This window comes from Neofelis nebulosa, chromosome 13 (assembly GCF_028018385.1).
Source record: "Neofelis nebulosa isolate mNeoNeb1 chromosome 13, mNeoNeb1.pri, whole genome shotgun sequence".
In the NCBI taxonomy this organism is placed as follows: Eukaryota; Metazoa; Chordata; class Mammalia; order Carnivora; family Felidae; genus Neofelis; species Neofelis nebulosa.
Genome location: NC_080794.1, coordinates 48,269,746 through 48,290,126, shown reverse-complemented (window position 1 = coordinate 48,290,126; position 20,381 = coordinate 48,269,746).

Sequence of the window (20,381 nt, the reverse complement as noted above, 5' to 3'; positions counted from 1 at the left end):
TCAGATGATCTTGTGGTTTGTGGGTTCGAGCCCCACATGGGGTTCTGCATTGACAGTGAGGAGCCTGCTTGGGACTCTCTCTCTCCCTCTCTCTGTCCCTCTCCCACTCACACTTTCTCTCTCTTTCAAAATAAATAAACTTAAAAAAACCCTGCAAATTGTACATATAGTAACATCTAAAATATGCTAAGAATAAGCATAAATGAAATATAAAACATAATACATCAAAATGTTTGCACGTGGTGGCTTTAGCATATGGACTTCTGTTTCTCCCCCCTTTTCCCTATACATTTTCATGTTCTACAAATTCTGTATTATGAAGATATACACTTCTCACTACAAACTTACCCTACGTTCTGTGACTATTTAAGAGAACCCTTCTAGCTCCCTCTTCCATTTTAGCTCCTTTGGGATTGAAAAGGGATTGGAAACATAAACTGAAATGTGTGAACAGAGGAGGTAATGAGCAAAGTCATGCTGATATGAGGTTCAAGAAGTAAATCTCTAATTTGTGGCAAGAAAAATATACTAAGCAGGGCTTTCATTTTTCCAAATATCAATTAACCTTAGGCCCTTTTTAGATATGTTAACACTCTTTTTGTCAGCTAAATGATGATTACTCAGGCTGCGTGTCTCCAAATCCTCATTAAGTCTTGTATTGAAGTCCTCACAAATTACAGCATTTGAGAGATACATTCTGCTACACAATTGCAAGAAGCCTTAGAAAATGTCATTGATCACTTGTTTCTCCCTGGGGAGGAAAAAACTTAATTATAGTTATTGGAGATCTATCAATATAGTCTAAGATAGCATCCAGTCTGGCAGGATTTTTAAGGTGATCTCTGAAAAAGGGCTGGTGATTATTTGCATTATAAAAAATGCCTTCCCTCCTTATCTGCCCCCATCTGCATTCCCCTGAAAAGTCAGGCTCTTTCATGAATGAATGCCTCTTACCTGCATACCCCATTTGGAAACTGATGGTCAGTAAGATACATTTTAACACCTCAGGAGGAAAGAAATGTCAACACAGAACTGTCATAGGCCAAATAGTACTTTTGTCTCTCTCTGAAGCTCACATAGTACCTACGCCAAATAATTTGCAAAGTTCTATTTTAATTTATGCACCCATGTATTCCCTCATTTACTCAACAAACATTTATAGAAACACCTAGAAGAGCCATGCAAACACCCAGAAAACTATTAGAAGAACTATTTGATGAACTATAAAGAACGTTTTGCATACTTGGGCCAAGCAGTCCTGGAGTTGGGGTGCAGGAGTTAACAAGGCAAGATCTCTGCCCTCATGGAACTTACATCCTATAAAGGAGATGCAACAAAGAAGCAAACATATATAATACACGGAAGGTGTTATATATACACATATATATAGTTATTATATATTATATGTAGTAATATATACATATGTAATGGACATAATATCTGTAAGTGTGAACGTACTTATGTTGAGCCTCAACCTTGGAGACTGTGTGCTGCTAGAATGGGTTTGAGAGTCACATAGTCTTGTTTAAACTCTGGCTCAGTTAAGTACTAACTTCACAGACTTCAGGGTGGGTAATAATAAACTTGAGGCAGGAAAGGGACAGATGACACCCAGGACAGCGTTCTCAGCCTCTGAGGCCAGGCAAGAGTCCAGTGGTGGACCAGAGTTCTCACAAGGCCGAGATATAATCTTCACCTGAGCCCTTATGCTATTCCTGGACCATACCAGGTATTCTTTTAACACTTCACTTCATCATCATCATCATCATCATCATCATCATCATCTGTTATGAAGGTACTGTGTATTCATTTAAGAAATGGAAGAACTGAGACTCAGAATGTTGAGGCCAAAGAGTTAGCTGTAGTAACACATGCCTTTGCCCTCTTCAGATTCTATGTTCTATTTTCCCACATTGAAATATTAATTGCACTTCATTGATTAAAACAGACTACCGGACACTTGTCCAAGGCACAAAAGAACCAGAGACATTGTTTCAGGATGTTGGACATCAAGCTTCAAAATGAAATAAACAAGATACTTAAGCGTCTAGGCTGTGTTTGGTTTTCTGATACCCCACCGGTTGGCTTAGGTACCTTTGGGCACTTGGTGGGACAGAGCACCCAGGTTTTCAATGAGACCCCAAACACCCCCTCTCTCCACAGCCTGTGTTGTGCATTCTCTCAAGTGGGGAAATTAATTGTAATTATTATTTTCTAAGAATGTGCATCTTGGTAACTTTTTATTCATCATGGAAACCAGAGAGCCACTCTGAAAGATTGACATGTCAATGAATGGGAAAATGGAAGTGTTTCAGCTTTTAAGCTGTTCTTGAAAAACGTTGCAAGCCATCCGCCAAGAGAGGCTTTAGTTTGAAAAACCATGTGGTCAATATCACCATAAGAGATGTGACAAAGAAGAGGATTTAGTGAAAGGTTAAGGAGAGGCAAACCTCTTTGGTTTCCATGATAATAACTTCCAGGATATTTCACATCACTGAGGAGGACTCACAAGTGCTCTGTAGATTTTAACCTGTGTACAAGTCCTTGTAGGTGGGAAGGACTTTTCAAGAACACTTCCATCACTGGTACTCTTTGTTTCCATCTTTCAGTATTTATAGTACTGAGATTTCTGATGCTCCCTATTTTTATAATCAGTATTTCTAGTATTCTATATTTCCATTTGGGGGAATTCTTCTACTCTACAGTTTTAATAGTAAATGTTTCTATTATTTGGGATTCCTAGTTCTGAGACTCTTTTCCTTAAAGGTCTCTGCACCTTAGTGTAACACTCGGGTAAAATGTACTTTAATTTGGGGGACCTCTGGGTCACTGACTTAGATCTACCACATTTGTGGGAATATTTCTTTCTTATAACTCCTAGAAATAGCTACAAACTGGAACAAATTGTATGTTTCACTAACAGTATTGGGTAAAAAAAATATCAACAGACAAAATATAACCTCAAAAATGTTGCAGATGTTACATATTAGGGGTAAAATTCTCACTAAATCTCTATTCTCCTTGTCTGACCACCATTACAAAAGATGAGGTCAAATGTCTTGGGCACTAGCACTTCTGAGCTTCATGGTGGAGTCTTCCTCTGTCCCCAGAATGACACATCTCCCTAAGGAGTCCCTTTATTAATACGGGTCACCAAAGACTAAGGATATTTCAGTAGGGTTACTAAGTTGAATTGCAGAGTTCAGTATTTTGAAGTTATTGTTTTTGTCATCTTTAATATTTGTATGGTGGTAGTGGTCTATGACATAGCACAGATCCTGATATTCTTGCTTGCTCTCTGATCTTGCCTCTAGATTAGTAGCTTGACTTGTGGCTTATGACTTGTGCTTTGGCTTGTAGTTCACTTAGAAGAGCTTGAGACCTTCTTAAGCATCAGAATAAGTGGTTTTGTATGCAGCACAGACCTCACACCCATGCAGCAGAATCCACTTCATCCCCACTTTCCACTGTTTGGTCACTGTGCCATTAGGCTGGAGTGTGTCATATTTTCATTGTTTTAAATGGAAGTTCAGGACAATATTGTCCTTTGTATGGCCTCCATCTTTCTTGATTTTGCATTATTTTTGAAGATAATATATTTAGCATGTTATTTAGCCATTCTTTTTTTTTGGGGGGGGGCAGACTCCAGAGTTGTCTTGATTCAAAATTATTGATCTTGGGCTTCTCAGCCTCCAGAACTATGAAAATTAAATGTTTGTTCTTTAAGCTTTTTAAATGAACTAAGACACTAGGTATGCTCATTTCCTTGATAAAAATGTATTAGGTACTTTAGATATTTTTATTGAAGTCTTTTGGCACAAAGCCAATCAGAACTTTTTCTTTATGCATGATAGCAACTTTCATATTCTTTGGTGTGTTGACTCTCCTTTGTGGTATTTTGCTAGAAAGAAACTTAATTTTTGACTTTGACTTTGTACCCTTGGGAAAGTTCTTTTTTTTCTCATTTAAAAAATGTGGTTGCCAAAAATCTTCCTTGGTGTCCATTATTCCCTTAATGGGAAGGTCTCTAGTCAAACTAGTTGGCTAATGTTTAATATCTACTTCCCTGTGCATTATTACTGCATAAAAAACATACCCTAGTACTTTAAATTTCAAGTTGATGCTATTTTTTTCTCTATAAGTCTAAGTCTGGGTTTAGGAACCTCAGGATTTGTGATTTGCAAAACCGTATCTCATCCTCATATTGTAAGTTAGCTCCACATAACTTGTCTCATTATTATTGGTGATTATATTTCTGGTAATCAGAATTTTCATTAAGCCTGCTTTAAAAACTCTGTATGAACATCATAGTTAATAGAGAAACTTGAAGCTTTCCTATTAAGATCAGGTACAAGACAAGGATGTCCCTTCTTACCACTCCTTTTCAACATTGTACTGCAGGTTCTGGTTAATGCTATAAGTCAAGAAAAGAAAAGAAAAGAAAAGAAAATGTATACAGATTGAAAAAGAAATAAACTAGTTTTGCTCACAGATGACAAGATCATAAGAATTGATTAAAAAATAACCCTCCTGAAACTAATAAATGATTATGGCATGGTTATAGGATACAAAGTTAACATATAAAAGTCAATCACCTTTCTAGATATGAAGAAGTGGAATTTGGAGATAAAAATATAATAATATTGGGGTTCCTTGGTGTCTCAGTCAGTTGAGCATTTGATCCTTGATTTTGGTTCAGGTCGTGATTTCAGGATGATGGGAACAAGCCCTGTGTTGGGACCAGCACTGAGCCTGGTACCTGTTTAAGATTCTCTCTCTCTCTCTCTCTCTCTCTCTTTCCCTCTGCCCCTCACCACCCCCCCCACCAGTCATGCACACACACACACACACACACACACACACACTGTCTCTCTCTCTCTCTCAAATAAAAAATAAACATAAAAATACAATAATATTTACATTTGCACTCCCCAAAATGAAATACTTAAGTATAAAGCTAACTTAAGGTTTGAGGAAAACCACAAAACTCTGATGAATACAATAAAAGAACTAAATCAGTGGAGAGATATTTCATGTTCGTAATAAGAACACTCAATATTGTCAATATGTCCGGTCTTTCCAACTTGATCTATAGAGTCAGTGTGATCCCAATCATAATCCCAGCAAGTTATTTTGTGGATGTTGACAAAATGCTCCTACAATTTATATGAAAGGGCAAATGACACAGAATGGCCAACACCATATTGAAAGAGAGTGCAAAGTTGGGGGACTGACACTACCCAACTTGAGACTTACTCTACAACTATAATAATCTAGGCAGTGTAGTACCGGCAAAAACATAGACAAATAAGCCGATAGAGCAGAATAGAGCACCCAGAAATAGTCCCACATAAATATAATCAACAGATCATTGACAAAAGAGCAGACAATAAAATGCAGCAAACATAGTCTTTTCAACAAGCAGTGTTGGAACAACTGAATATCCACATGCAAAAAATGAGTCCAGACACAGACTTTATACCCTTCACTAAAAAAATAAAATAAAATAAAAAATAGGGTCACAGATCTAAATGTAAAACACAAAACTGTAAAACCCACAGAAGACAACAAAGAGAAAACCTATATAACCTTGGGTATGGGGATGACTTTTTAGATACAACACCAAAGACATGATCTAGTAAATAAATAATTGATAAACCGGACTTCATTAAAATGAAAAACTCTGTTCTGTGAAAGACAATGTAAAGGGAATGAAAAGATAAGCCAAAGGTGGGGAAAAATATTTTCAAATGACACATCTGATAAAGAACTGCTATCCAAAATAAATAACACTTAAAGCTCCAGAATAAGAAATCAAACATCATACTTAAAAAATGGACCAGAGGCCTCAACAAACACCTCAGCAAAAGTGATGTACAGACAGTCAATAAGCATACTAGAATAGGGTCCACATCATCTGTCATCAGGGAAATGCAAATTGAAACGACAAGATACTGCTACACACCTGTTAGAACGAGCAAACTCCAAAACACTGACATCAAATGCTGGTGAGCATGTGGAGCAAGTGTCAGCGAGGAAGTCCCATTCATTGCTAGAGTGAAATGCAAAATGGCGCAGCCAGTTTGGAGGACAGTTCACTCGTTTCTTGCAAAACTAAACACACTCTTTCTATATCATCCAGCCAGTGTGCTCTTTGGTATTTACCCTAAGGAGATGAAAATGTATGTCCACACAAAAACCTGCACGTGGTTGTGCATAGCTGCCTTATTCGTAGCTGCTGAAACTTAGAGGCAACCAAGGTGTCCTTCAGTACCTAAGTGGATAAATAAACTGGTACATCCAGACAATGCAATATTATTCAGTGTTAAAAGGAAATGAACTATGAAGCCAGGAAAAGTATGTAGGAATCTTAAATGCATATCTCTAAGTGAAATAAGCCAATCTGAAAGGGCATATACAATATGATTCCAAATATATGGCATCTTGGAAAAGGCACACTTTGGAGACATTGAAAAGATCAGTGGTGACCAGGAGTTGGAGGGAGAGGGGGATGAATATACAGAGTACAGAGGATTTTTAGGGCAGTGAAACTCTCCTGTGTGAATCCACAATGATATAATCCATATCGTTATACTTTTGTCCAAACCCATAAAATGTACACCAAGAATGAACTGTAGTGTAAAGTATGAACTTGGGGGCGGTAATAATGTGTCAACGTAGGCTTAACAATTGTAACAAATATATTACTCTGGTAGAAGATGTCGCTATAGGGGAGGTTGGGCATATGTGCAGCAGAGGTTTGCAAGAAATCTCTATACCTCCCCCTCAATTTTGCTGTGAATCTAAAACTTCTCTAAAAAATAGTCTTGAAAAAGCCCAGTGTATGCTGGTCTTTGGTATTATTTTTGGAAGAGAGAATTGCCATCCTCACTCCCCATATTCCTAAGCCTGTTTGCATTCAGTGGATGTAATCAAACCTTAGAGAGGCACATTCAATATAAGCTGTTTGTCCTCTTTCTCCCCTTTGGCCATACCTACGTCCTTATACCCATATTTTGCTGCAGAAAACACAATTTAGAAAACAGAATGAACTGCTATACCTCAAAGATATTATAGTTTGTCATTAATTCAGTCATCTGACCATCTTATATTGTATATATACTATGTCTCAGGTCCCTTGCTGTGTTTTTAGGGGGATCTTATATAGAACAAACCATCATCACTTTTATCAAAGAGGGTAAAAAAAGAGAACTATTAGAAGTGGGGAGTATTTGGAAATAAAATGCAAAAACAACAGAGAAGATTAAAAAAAGACCAACATTTGTTTTTTGAAAAGATTAACAAAATAGACCTCAGGCAAGACTGAACAAGAAAAATTAGAAAATACAAATAAATAACAAATGAAATGGGGCAATCAGTTAGAGACACTAGAAATTTAAATACATAAACCACAATTAGGGAGAGGAAACCAGATAGCATGTGCGTGACAAGCTGCTTCGACTCATTAGTAATATGAAAAATGCAAATTAAAACAACAGAGATATCTCTTTGAACTTCGAGGTATCTCTTTAAATCTTGTAGACTGGCAGACTTAGAAAGCTTGATGATGCTAAATGTTAGCAGGGATTAAGAACCCTGGGAGTAAACCCTGATTCACTGTGAATAGGAGATGACTAAGTATACCAATCAGGAGAGCAACAGACAGTATGTGATCAAAATAAGGGTACACATACTTCCTGATTCAGCATTTACACTTCTGGTTTTAACATGCTGTGATAATTAATTCTATGTGTTAACTTGACCAGGTTATGGGATGCCTAGATATTTGGTCAAATGTTATTCTGAGTGTATTTGTGAGGGTGTTTTTGGATGAGATTAACATTTAAATTGATAGACTGAGTAAAGCAGATTACCCTCCATGTGTGGGTGGGCCTCGTCCAATCAGTTGAAGGCCTAAAGTCAGGGGGTGGGGGTGGAAATTGCTCTTTCCCTGAATAAGAGAGAATTTTTCCTATCTGACAGCCTTGAAACTGGGATATCAGCTTTTTTTTGCCTTCAGACTAGAACTGAAACACATCACTTCTTCCTGGGTCTTGATCCTGATCCCTTCAAGTCTGGAACTACAGCATTAGGTCTCCTGAATCTCTAGTTTGTGACTCACCCTGCAGATCTTGGGACTTACCAGCTTCCATAATCATGTGAGCCAATTCCTTGTAATAAATTTCTACACACACACACACACACACACTCTATTGGTTCTGTTTTCAAGAGAACCTTGACTAATACACATGCCAAAGTCTTTATTTCCAAGTCCAAAAGAGGACATAGATAAGGCTGTGTTCATTTTATTTTTGGAGGTAGCAAGTGGGTTGGTCAAATATGGTGCAGTTCACACCATGGAGGGCTATACTGTAGTTGGAAGCAATGAACCAAATATAGCAAAATGGGTGGATAGTGAAGAATGAGTGCTTAATAAAAAAGTTAGAAACAGAATGAGATTATATTACATAATATCATTAGTGTAAATTGAAAATGAGTGCATGTAAAACAACAGTATGCATTTTGCAAAATGAATAAGTATTTTATGAGGATACAGTTTTGCATATAAACAGGAAGATATATATTAAATATATTAGAATTTTGCCTAATGTGAGAGAAGGCAATGGGAACAGATTATGTAGAAATAAGAAGGAATAAATAAACCATTGAATTAATAAATAAGAGGACAGCTTGGCATAGACCAGAGGAAATGCTGTACCAAGAACTAAGTAGTATGAGTAACTCTACTGCCTGAACTTTAAAGGGGATAGATAAAGTCTGATTATCAACTAATATATAATTATATTGCATTAGACAAGACAACTAAAAAAAGTCAAGCCTCCCAGATTCTTGGGGTTGGGAGACTCACTGATTCTTGGAGTTGGAGAGGTCCCTTGTAGCCACAGCCCAATGTGCCATGTGACTCTAACTGGCCTTTCAAACCTCTCTGGGAACAGCTGTGCAGCCTGGGCTGACCATTGTGATGGTGAAGAGATCAGAGCCATCTGCAGCAGAGACAGTTTTATCTTTGGATAACTGTAGCTTCTAGAAAGATCTCCAAAATGTGATTGAAAATCTATCTCCTCAAGGTTCCTGGTTGGATCTAGGCTCTGGCTCTTAACTTCTTAGTTTCTTTTTCCCTGGTTTCTTTTACCTCATAATGGTCCCAGCATAACACCATAGATGTGAAAAATTGCCTTTTACTTCACTGTCATGATACTAACTGTCTTAGGAATGCATGGATAAAGGATTTCCCCCCAATCTCCCAACCTCACTGTACACCATGAAGACATATTTCTAGAGCTCAGAAGAGACCTTTTGAGGCATAGAATTATTCTTACTTCTTTCCTAATTGGATTGGAAGTGTAATCAAGAACCTCATAGATGAATAGAACTGGGAACCAACATAGAAATAATACTTAAAATATAAAAGCCTAATCTCAAAATTTTATCTATAATTCATTAAATGATTTTTATTCTGATGGGTCATGGTATCTAGTCAGGACTGAAGCATCAACTGGAAATGCAGTTGGATAAGTATTTAGAACTGGATCAGCAAATATGAGATTTAATCAATCATGGAGGGAATCAATCATTCTCTATCATTGGTGTCCATTCACTTAGAATGACATAGATTTGCTCTTAAAAAGAGTCAATTAGGGGCGCCTGGGTGGCGCAGTCGGTTAAGCGTCCGACTTCAGCCAGGTCACGATCTCGCGGTCTGTGAGTTCGAGCCCCGCGTCAGGCTCTGGGCTGATGGCTCGGAGCCTGGAGCCTGTTTCCGATTCTGTGTCTCCCTCTCTCTCTGCCCCTCCCCCGTTCATGCTCAGTCTCTCTCTGTCCCAAAAATAAATAAAAAACGTTGAAAAAAAATTAAAAAAAAAAAAAAAAGAGTCAATTAGATAAGTTAGCATGCAGTAACTAAAGTAAAATACCAGATAACTGAAACACCATTAAAGCATGGTTATGCAATGTCAGACTGGATGTTTCAAATTAATAGTTTCACTAGCAACAAATAAAAAAGGTAGAAAAATTCAGAAAGCTTTGTCTTAAGAACATCAAAGAATAAACAAGATGCTGAAGATTACTGGACTAAGTCACAGGCTGAAAACAGGAGCACAAAATGTAGAGCAGGAAGGTCTGCCCACAGACATCTCCCCAGGAATCAAGAGGGAGACAACCACTGGGCGAAGCTCTAAGGGGACACAGGAGACAAGGGTAGTGTTGAATCAGGGACACAACATGATAGGGATGAAAGAGAGTCCTCTGTGACACACACACACATACACACACACACACACACACACACACACACACACACTGTGATCTTGTCTCCTCCCTGAGCATGCATGACAAACAGCTGAGAGATGAGTAGAGGTTTTGGTTGAACTTGGCATTGACAAGATACAAGGCAAAAGCCAAGAGTGGCACCCCATACTGGAGAGGTTCTTGATATTTTTTTTGTTTTTCTCACAAACCCCTTCAACAGTCTGATAAAGCTTATGGATCTCTTCTCTGAATAATTTTTTAGATGCATGTAATGAAATAGTTAGAAATACAAAGAAACAAATTATACTGAAAAAGTTATTAAAATGTTTTCCAGTAAAATTTATTCTTGCTAGTGTATAATTCTATTATTCTTGACAAATACATGTAGTTAAGAACCACCATGACAAACAAGATACAAAACAGTTCTATCATTTCAAAAATTCCCCTTATCTCTTTTTTCTCAACCCCTCCTCCAAACCCCAGCCCTAGCAGCCACTGTCTGTTTTCTCCCCCTATAGTTTTGCCTTTTCCAAAATATCCTATGTTAGTGGATCATAGTAAATAGTCTTCTGGGTCAGTCATCCTTCATTCAGGACAATGCATTTGAGATCCATCTAAGTTAATTTCTTTGTAGTATTCCATTGTATTGATGTACCATAATTTATTTATCCATTCACCCCTTGAAGGGCATTTTGTGATTAGGAAAAGCAGATGATTATAATATTGTTTCTCTTGGGTAAATAAGGATTACCGGGTCTATTTTTTGTTTGTTTGTTTTATTGAAAACCCTAAGTTTTAGAGTATTCTGGAAAAAAAATCCAGAGCTATTTCTTTCAAATCCTTAACAAGTCTTAAAAGGTAAAACTACTTCTTCCCTTGGATTTTCTATGTTTTAATCATTAGATGGGGGTAGGGACTTGGAAATTAGCAAAGTCACTATTTGCTTATAATAGCTCTATTCATTATAATTTCGTTAGCACTTAAAGAAAGTTTCTTGGTCTCCCTTGTGAAGGATTAACATTTTCCTTGTTTCCTTGTTAATTCACCTGGTAAACACTTTTCCATTTGAACAGTGTAATTATCTTGTTGTGGATGAGGTCTTACTGGGCTCTGATTGGTCATCGTGTCATGACCAAATTCAGGCTCAAGGTCTTATCCAGGCTAAAGGACTGACCACTCTGTCTTGAGAGAATTTTCCTGAAGCAGTGCCAAGGGTGAAGGCAGCCTAATATAGGAGGGAAGTTTCCAGATCTGCATTTGAGAATCTGTATTAGTTCGAGCTCTGTCGAATAACATGCGAATATGTCTCACTAATACTAGTCTTTTTTTCCCTCAGCATGTAATCTTCCCTTCTACTTTGAATATAGCATTTTTGGGTCAGTTTTTAATATAATCCAAGTTATCTATCTTTATTTCTATTTGTTGCTTCTGGAATTTGAATAATAGATTTAAAAGATTTCCCAGCTCACAGGTTATAGAAAGTTATCACTAACTCGAGTTCTGTCACATGAACTAACTAAACCCTTTGTATCCATAGGCACCAGTTTCACAGCTCAAACTAAGATGAGGTGCGTAAGGTGCTCAGGGCGCAAAAACCTGGGGAGCAGTCACTTTTAGGGCAGACCCTGTACCCACACTCTCCTCTAAACAAATGCCTCTCAAATTTTGCACCCTAGGTGCCTTACTTGCCCAATTCCAGTCCAGGCTATGCACATTTCACTCATCAGTACATTAAGCAGTGCTAACATTTCATGCCCCAACCTAAAGCCTAGGCCAACATAGAACTAGTCAGAGTAAGAATTATTCAATTGAATTTGGTCAATAGTCAAGCTCAATAATTCAGACCAAAATACTGTCTTTTCCTATAATAGGAGGGTGGATTTTCTTTGCTCTCCACTTCGGAAAGGTTGTATGAAGGTTGCTCAAATACCTTATGATTTAATTTTATCCATAGTTCTCAGCTAACTGGTGCCAGTAGTTTTCCCTGACATTTAGCCCAAGCCATGCCTTCTCTTATCCCATGATGATACATATTCACTTGGCAGTCAGTCTAAAAAATTTTCAACATGTGTTTGTGTATACATTATGTGTGTTGAGGGAGGGAAGGATCTTATGAGGTTATGATAGCTGCACACCTAAGAGCCATACTTATTTTATTTTGAATTTCGAATAACATTGAAAGAAGGGTATCAAAATATTTTCAAAAAACTAATTAGTGATATGATAGTATACTTGCTTTTTAATTTAAACATTCAATAACAAGATCAAATGGTGAGTCTTTAAAACTATGAACATTTCAAAGCAGTGATAAGATAAATGATATTTTGAGGAATTTGCAATCACTGTAATGTGCATTTTTGGGAGAGACTCTAGAGGATGAATTGCTGGGTCCAAGGGTAACTGTGAATATGTAATTTTCCTAGGCATTGCCAAATTCCTCTCCAAAGACATTGTACACTTTTGCATTTCCACCAGCAATATACAAGAGTACACAGTTTCATCATGCAGTATATTGGCAAACTTTGGGATTTTTGTGATTCTGATGGATGAGGAATAATATATCATTATAATTTTAATTTACATTTCTCTTATTGTATAAACAAATTTGAACATCTTTTCATTGGTTTACTTGTCCTTTTCATTTCTTTTTCTGTAAATTTTTTAGCCTCCTTTTCCATGAAGTTGTTGACTTCCTTCTTCCCTATGAAAGCTCTATGTTAAGAAAATCCAGAATTCAGGCACACCTGGGTAGCTCAGTTAAGCATCTGACTCTTGATTTCAGCTCAGGTCATGGTCTCCTGGTCATGAGTTGGTGAGATTGAGCCCCATGCTGAGCGTGGAGCCTGCTTAAGGTTCTCTCCCTCCCTTTCCCTCTGTTCCTCCCCTGCTTGTGCACATGTGCATGCTCTCTCTCTCTCTCCCTCTCTAAAAAAAAATGAAAATTTTAAAAAAGGAAATCCAGAATTTGTTTGTCTCACTAATACTAGTCCTTTTTTTTCCCTCAGCATGTAATTTTCCCTTCTACTTTGAATATAGTATTTTTTGTCAGTTTTTAATATAATCCAAGTTATCTATCTTTATTTCTATTTGTTGATTCTGGAATTTGAAAAATAGATTTAAAAGATTTCCCAGCTCACAGGTTATAGAAAGATTTATCCATATTTCCTTCTGATACTTTCATGATTTCATTAAAATGCGGAATTCCATTTGAAAACCTGCACATACGGGGTATCACCAAACTTTATCTTTTGCCAGCTACTCCAAAACCACTAATTCAAATGTCTGTCTTTTCTATTGATACGAGATTTTTTTTGGTATTGTGTCCTAAATTCAATATTCAGTAAGGTCTACTTACAGATTTTCTATTAAGTTCTAATAGTATGTCTGCCGATACATCACTATTTTAAGCATAGAACATTTCGGGTATGTGTAAATATCTGATAAGGCTGGAATCCACTCATTGCTCCTTTGGAAAAAGAATAAACTGGAGGAATCGGCCCCCCTGATCTTAATCATTACTATATATCCACAATAATCAAGGCAGTGTGGTCTTGTCAGAGGGGTAGATACAGAGATGAACAAACAGAATAGAGATCTGAGAGATGGTCTCATACAAGTATGTCCGATTTTTGATGAAGGAGCAACAATTCCGTTGATGAAAGACATCCTCTCAACAAATGGTACTGGAAAAATTAGACATTCATGGACAAAGAAAACGAACCTCGTGTACTTTATATACTTTATATGTATAAATATATATATAAATATATACACACACAGGTATATATATATATATATATATATATATATATATATATATATAAACTCAAAATGGATCACATCCTTAAGTATAAAATGTACCCACACAAAATCCTTTAGAAGAAAACATAGGAGGAAATCATGGCCAGATGAAGGTGTCTTAGATGTGATACCCAAAGCATGGTCCTAAGAGAAAATACTGATAAAACAGTCTTCATCAAAATTAAAGCTTTTGCTCTGCAAAAGAGCCTGTTAAGGGAGTGAGAAGACAAGCTACAGACCAGAAGAAAATGTTTGCAAATTATACACATCACAAAGGACTCATATTTAGATTATGTAAACTATATATAAAGTTCTGTTTACAACTGAGCCAAAAATAACTCAATAATTAGAAAACAAATGAAGAGATGTTTCACTAAAGAGGACATATGGATGGCAACTCAACACATGAAGAGATGTTCAACTTAATGAAGGAAATGCAGATTAAAATCATGAGATATTACTATGTATCTATCACAACAACTGGGGAAAAAGAGTGACAGTATCAAATGCTGATGAGGATGTACAGAAATTGCTATTGTGATTATAAAATGACAGGGCCACTCTGGAAAATAGTTTAACACTTTCTGTGTAGGCAGAATAATAGTACCCAACGATGCTCACTTCCTGATTCCTAAATCTGTGAATATGTACCATTACTTAGCGAAAGGGCTTTGTAATTAAGGTTAAGGACTTTGAGAAGGGAATTATCCTGGATAATCTGGATGGGCCCAATCTGATCACTGGAGCCCTTAAAAGTAGAGGACTTTCCCAGCTTTCTTTTTTTAAATATTTATTTATTTTTGAGAGAGAGTGAGAGAGAGAGAGAGAGAGCACACACACGTGTGAGTGGGGGAGGGGCAGAAACAGAGGGGGACAGAGGAGCCAAAGCAAGGTCCTCTTTGACAGCAGAGAGCCTGACATGGGGCTCGAACTCACACACTGTGAGATCATGATCCAAGCCGAAATCAAGAGCCACAAGGCGCTCTTCCCAGCTTCATTCAGAGACAAAGATTGAGGGCAGAATAAGAGTTGGAGGGATGTGCATTTTGCCTTTGAAGATTGAGAAACGGAGCCATGAGCTAAGGAATACAGGCAGACTCTAGAAGCCAGAAAAGGGGAGGAAATGGATTCCCTCCAGTGCCTTCAGAAAGAAACACAGTGCTGCCACTCGCTTGATATGAGTCCAGTGAGAAACATTTTGGACCTCTGGCCTCCAGAACTGTAAGACATGAGATGTGAGGTGTTTGCCACTAAATTTGTGGTAATTTGCTAAAGCAGAATCAGAAAACTAGTAAACTTTATTTTTAAAAAAGCCACTAAATATAAATTTACTGTACAACCCAACAATCATATTTCTGTACATTTATACCTTGGAGAAAATTTATGTCCACACAACCTTTACGTGAAAGATCATAGCAGCTTTATTTATAATAGCCAAATATTGACAACAAGTCAGTTGTTCTCCAATGGGTGAACACTTTAACTACATTACATCCAAACTGTGGAATACTACTCAGCAATAAAGCAGGGACAAACTATTGATACAAGTAACAGCTTGGATGGATCTCAAGGGCAATATGCTGAATGAAAATGTCAATCTCAAAATGTAATATATGGTAGGACTCGGTTTGTATAGTATTCTTGAAATGACAGTACTGTAGAGATAAAAAATGGAACTGTGGTTATCAGCAGTTAGGGACAAAGTGTTGGGGGAAGGGGATGGGTGTGACTGAAGAAGAAGTTTCCATAGAGTGTTTGAGGCGATGAAATAATTTGAGGCGGTATTTGAGGTGTTGGTGGTTTACAAATCTATACCTGTGATAAAACTGCATACAATTACATGCACACAAATGAATGCATATAAGCCTGATGAAATCTGAATAGGGTGTGGAATGTACTCAGGTTAATTTCATTACTTGGATATTGTACTATAATAAGTAAGATGCTGCCATTAGGGGAATCTAGGTGAAGGGCACATGGGACCTTTTTGATTAATCATGCAATCTTTTTGTGGATCTATTATTATTTCAAAAGTTTAAAAATAGAATAGAATAGTATTTGGGGGGAGTTTCTTTGTCATCTGGTACCGTGAACAACTTTTCTATTACTCAAAATCTAGAGGTCATAAGTGAAATGATAGATAAATGTAGTACCACAGGAATAAACACTGCAGAGTTACAAAAAAAGAAAGCCAAACAAAGTAAAAAGAAATTTGCCAAATTGGAAAAGTATTTGCAATCTGTATCATCAAAGCTCAATATTTCTAATATATAAAGGGCTTATAAAAATAGAGAAAAAAAATGAGAACATCTCTACCAATAGTGGATTAACAATGTGAACATTAAGTTTATTGAAAAGAAAATGTATATAACAGAACCATTTGAAAATATGCTTATATCCACTCACAATAAGAAAGATGAAAGTTAACATTGTAATAAGGTACCATTTCTCGCCTAGTAGATGGACAGCATAATACATGTTTGGCAACATGTTTCGCTGCCACAGCTGTGGGCCAAATTGGTCATTCTCATGTATCCCTGGTGAAAATGCAGATTGATAAACACCTGTAGGCAAAGGCAGTAATTTCTAGGAAATTTATGTATTCATTTACCCTTCGACCCCACATTTACACTTTTAGGAGTTGATGCCAAAAAATTCACAGGCAAAAATATGAAAATGTGCTCTAGCTTGGTGTTATACATACGGGATGAATCACTGGAAACTACTCCTGAAATCATTATTGCACTATATGTAACTAACTTGGATGTAAATAAATAAATAAATAAATAAATAAATAAATAAAATGTGCTCTAGGCACTCTTTGTGGGAATATTTGAAATATCAGAGTTGAAACAATTCAGGTGGCCATCAGTCTCCAAATAGGAGATAGCATGATACTCCACAGTGGAGTACTAAATAGTCATGAAAAGTAGCCAGGAATATCTCTATATTTTAATTTGGAGAGTTCTTAAGAGTAACTTTTTTTTTAAGATTTTATTTTTAACTAATCTCTACAACCAACGTGGGGCTTGAACTCCCAACCCTGAGATCAGGAGTCACACACTCCACTGACTGAGCCAGCCAGGCACCCCCAAGAGTATAAGAGTATCTTATTGTCTTAAAATAATAAGTAGAAAAGGGTATAGCTTGCTACCACTTTTCTAAAGAAAAGTGAGAAGTGTGTGGTGTATGTATGTGTGTGTACTTCACTTTAGTTGGGGGTGAAATAGGAATATGATAAGAGGAACAAACATTGATTTTGGAATCAATCCTTGAAAACTTGAAAAGTGATATTGAACAAATGATTCTAAATGCCTGTCCTTTGGTGACTAATCACTCAGAGTGAAACTTATTCTAAAACTTTAATCACTGGACTGTTCATGTCTTAGTGGGACAGCAATAAAAAAACATACCATATCAAGTAAGCATATTGTTGGTAATAGTGCTGTTATTTGTTATTTGTTTGCTTTTGAGACTGTTCGGTATGTATTCTTGGCGATTCATCAAATGAGTAAATATATGATATTCTATTATTCCTGTGCCTTGGAGTCCTGGGATCCAAACTAAAATGTCTGATAGAAAATAGCTAGCTAGGTAACTATAGATAGATCGATAGATAGCTCTAGACAGAGGTAGATTTACACACATACATACATGTATATACATACACACATACATATATAAATATACACATACGTATATGGACACCTACTTTCTAGCATTGCTCCCTGAAAATGCCTCAAAAACATATCATAGTACACCAGTAGCAAGGAACACATAGTTCACACACTGTAGTCTTGAAATGCCATTTCTCATCAAAGGAAGCAGAACTCCTTTCAGAATGACTGATTCCAAGTGAGGGGCAAGAAATATACAAGGTGATCTTGGAATATCTTGTTATACTGGATAATAAGAGCCCCATCAAGACGAGTAATGTTACGTCTAAACAAATGTGAAGTCAACTCAAGTAAATCTTTATTGGCCTAAAATGTTGCAATTTGAGAATCACTAAAATTAATTTCTGCTATGAATTTAAGCACATGAAATATGTATAAAACTATAGAGTGCAATATGATACTGAACGAAAAAAATAACCTTGGTTACCATTGGAAACTTGAAAATACAAGGAAAGAATTCAGCATTTTATCATGTCTTCCCACACTACTAGGTCACAAAAAAAGTAGATGAAGCAAAGTTTCTCTTTATAGAAGTATTCTAGCAAATGAATAAAGAAGAAATGAAAGAATTGGAACATTATCGCTGTGTAACACATTATGAATTCTTGTACAAAGCAGTGGTCATTAGCTACTGCTAACATTACAAAAAGTTGCAAGTAAACACCCCATATATCCTTATGGGGAAAACAAATCTATGTGGAAACTAGTCAACCAGATCAATCCCAAATCTGATCAAGCCTCCAGTTTCAATTTAGGAAAAAATACCAAAGAGAGGACAATATGTCGAACAGCATATTATATGTTAAATGGCAGATGTTAAAAAACAGCCACAGGGCTGTACTCGGCAACATGTGGCCTCTGGGAAGCTCCACGGGACAAAATGATCCAGTCTCTTCAACAAATACATTACAAAGTGGATGGAGAAAGATGGAACAGAACTTGAGGTCTAACAAGAGTCTTCAGAGACATACAACCAAATTTTAACATATGGAACTTATTCGAATGCCAATTCAAAGAAACTTTTTAAAGTGACATTTATGAGATGATCCGAAATTTAAACACTGCCTATTATGACTTGTGGTGGTGGCTACCCGACTCTATATATTTATCAGTACTCATAGAACTATGCACCAACTAGAGTGAATTCTCCTATTTGTAAATTTTTAGAAGTTCTTAACAAATGGGAGCAAAGCAGATCCAGAAATATGCAAGACGAATAATGCATCAAAGCCTGAATTAAGTTTATCCCGTGAACACAAGGGGTTTTTTTTTTTTGCCTTTAGAAAAGTCAAGCAATTTAATGTAGCCATTAATAAATTAATAGAGAAAAAACATAAACAGCTCAATAATGTTTCATGGAACCCAACATTTGTGTTAGGACTCTTACTAAAATATGAATAGGCCTTCCTTCATCCGACAAGTAAATCTAAAAAACTCATAACAAATATTACATTCAGTGGTGAGATGTTGAAAGCTCTTTGAGATCTAGAGCAAGACAAGAATACCCACTGTCACAGATTGGGTCTCCTGAAAGCAGACACTGGGATAAAATCCTAACCAGTATCTAAAACACGAAATAGAATGAAGTGGAATTAATAGGAATTTAGGTACTTAATGAGGTTAAAAAGTGTTTCATGAAACTTTTGTTTCAATTCTATGTATGTCTAGTAGATCCTGATGTAACACCTATTTCTTGTTGTGGTTCACATCACAGAAGTCTGAGGAAAACCACAGAGAACAGAGTCCAAATACCTGTGTAAGTTAGGGAAGCCTCCCCCTAACCCTCACTCAGCCTACCCCCACGTCCACACTCCCCCCACCTCCCATTTCCATACCTCCTTTAGTTTTCTTTCTAGCATTATTTAACTACTTGCAATTTTTAAAAAAGTTTTTTTTTAAGTTCCTGTTAGTTAACATGTAGTGTAATATTACTTTCAGGTGTAATATTTAGTGATTCGACACTTCCATACAACCCCTGGTGCTCATCACAGCAAGTGCCCTCCTGAGTCCCCACCACGTGTTCAACTGGCCCCAGCCCAGCTCCTCTCTGGTAACCACCATTTTGTTCTCTGTAGTTAAGAGTCTATTTCTCGGCTTGTCTCTCTCTTATTTTCCCCTATGGTCATTTGTTTTGATTCTTAAATTCCACACATGAATGAAATCATATGCTATTTGTCTTTCTCTGACTGACTTATTTTGTTCAGCATTATGCTCTCTAGTTCCATCTATGTTGTTGCAAATGGCAAGATTTCATTCTTTCTATGGCTAAGTAATATTCCATTGTGTGTGTGTTTGTGTCTGTGTGTGTGTGTGTGCGCGCGCACCACATCTTCTTTATTTAGCTATTGGACATTTGGGCTGTTTTCAGAAATTGGCTATTGTCGATAATGCTGCTATAAACATTGGGGTGCATGTATCCCTTCGGATCAGCATTTAAAAAAATTTTTTTTTTAAACATTTATTTATTTTTGGGACAGAGAGAGACAGAGCATGAACGGGGGAGGGGCAGAGAGAGAGGGAGACACAGAATCGGAAACAGGCTCCAGGCTCTGAGCCATCAGCCCAGAGCCTGACGCGGGGCTCGAACCCACGGACCGCGAGATCGTGACCTGGCTGAAGTCGGACGCCCAACCG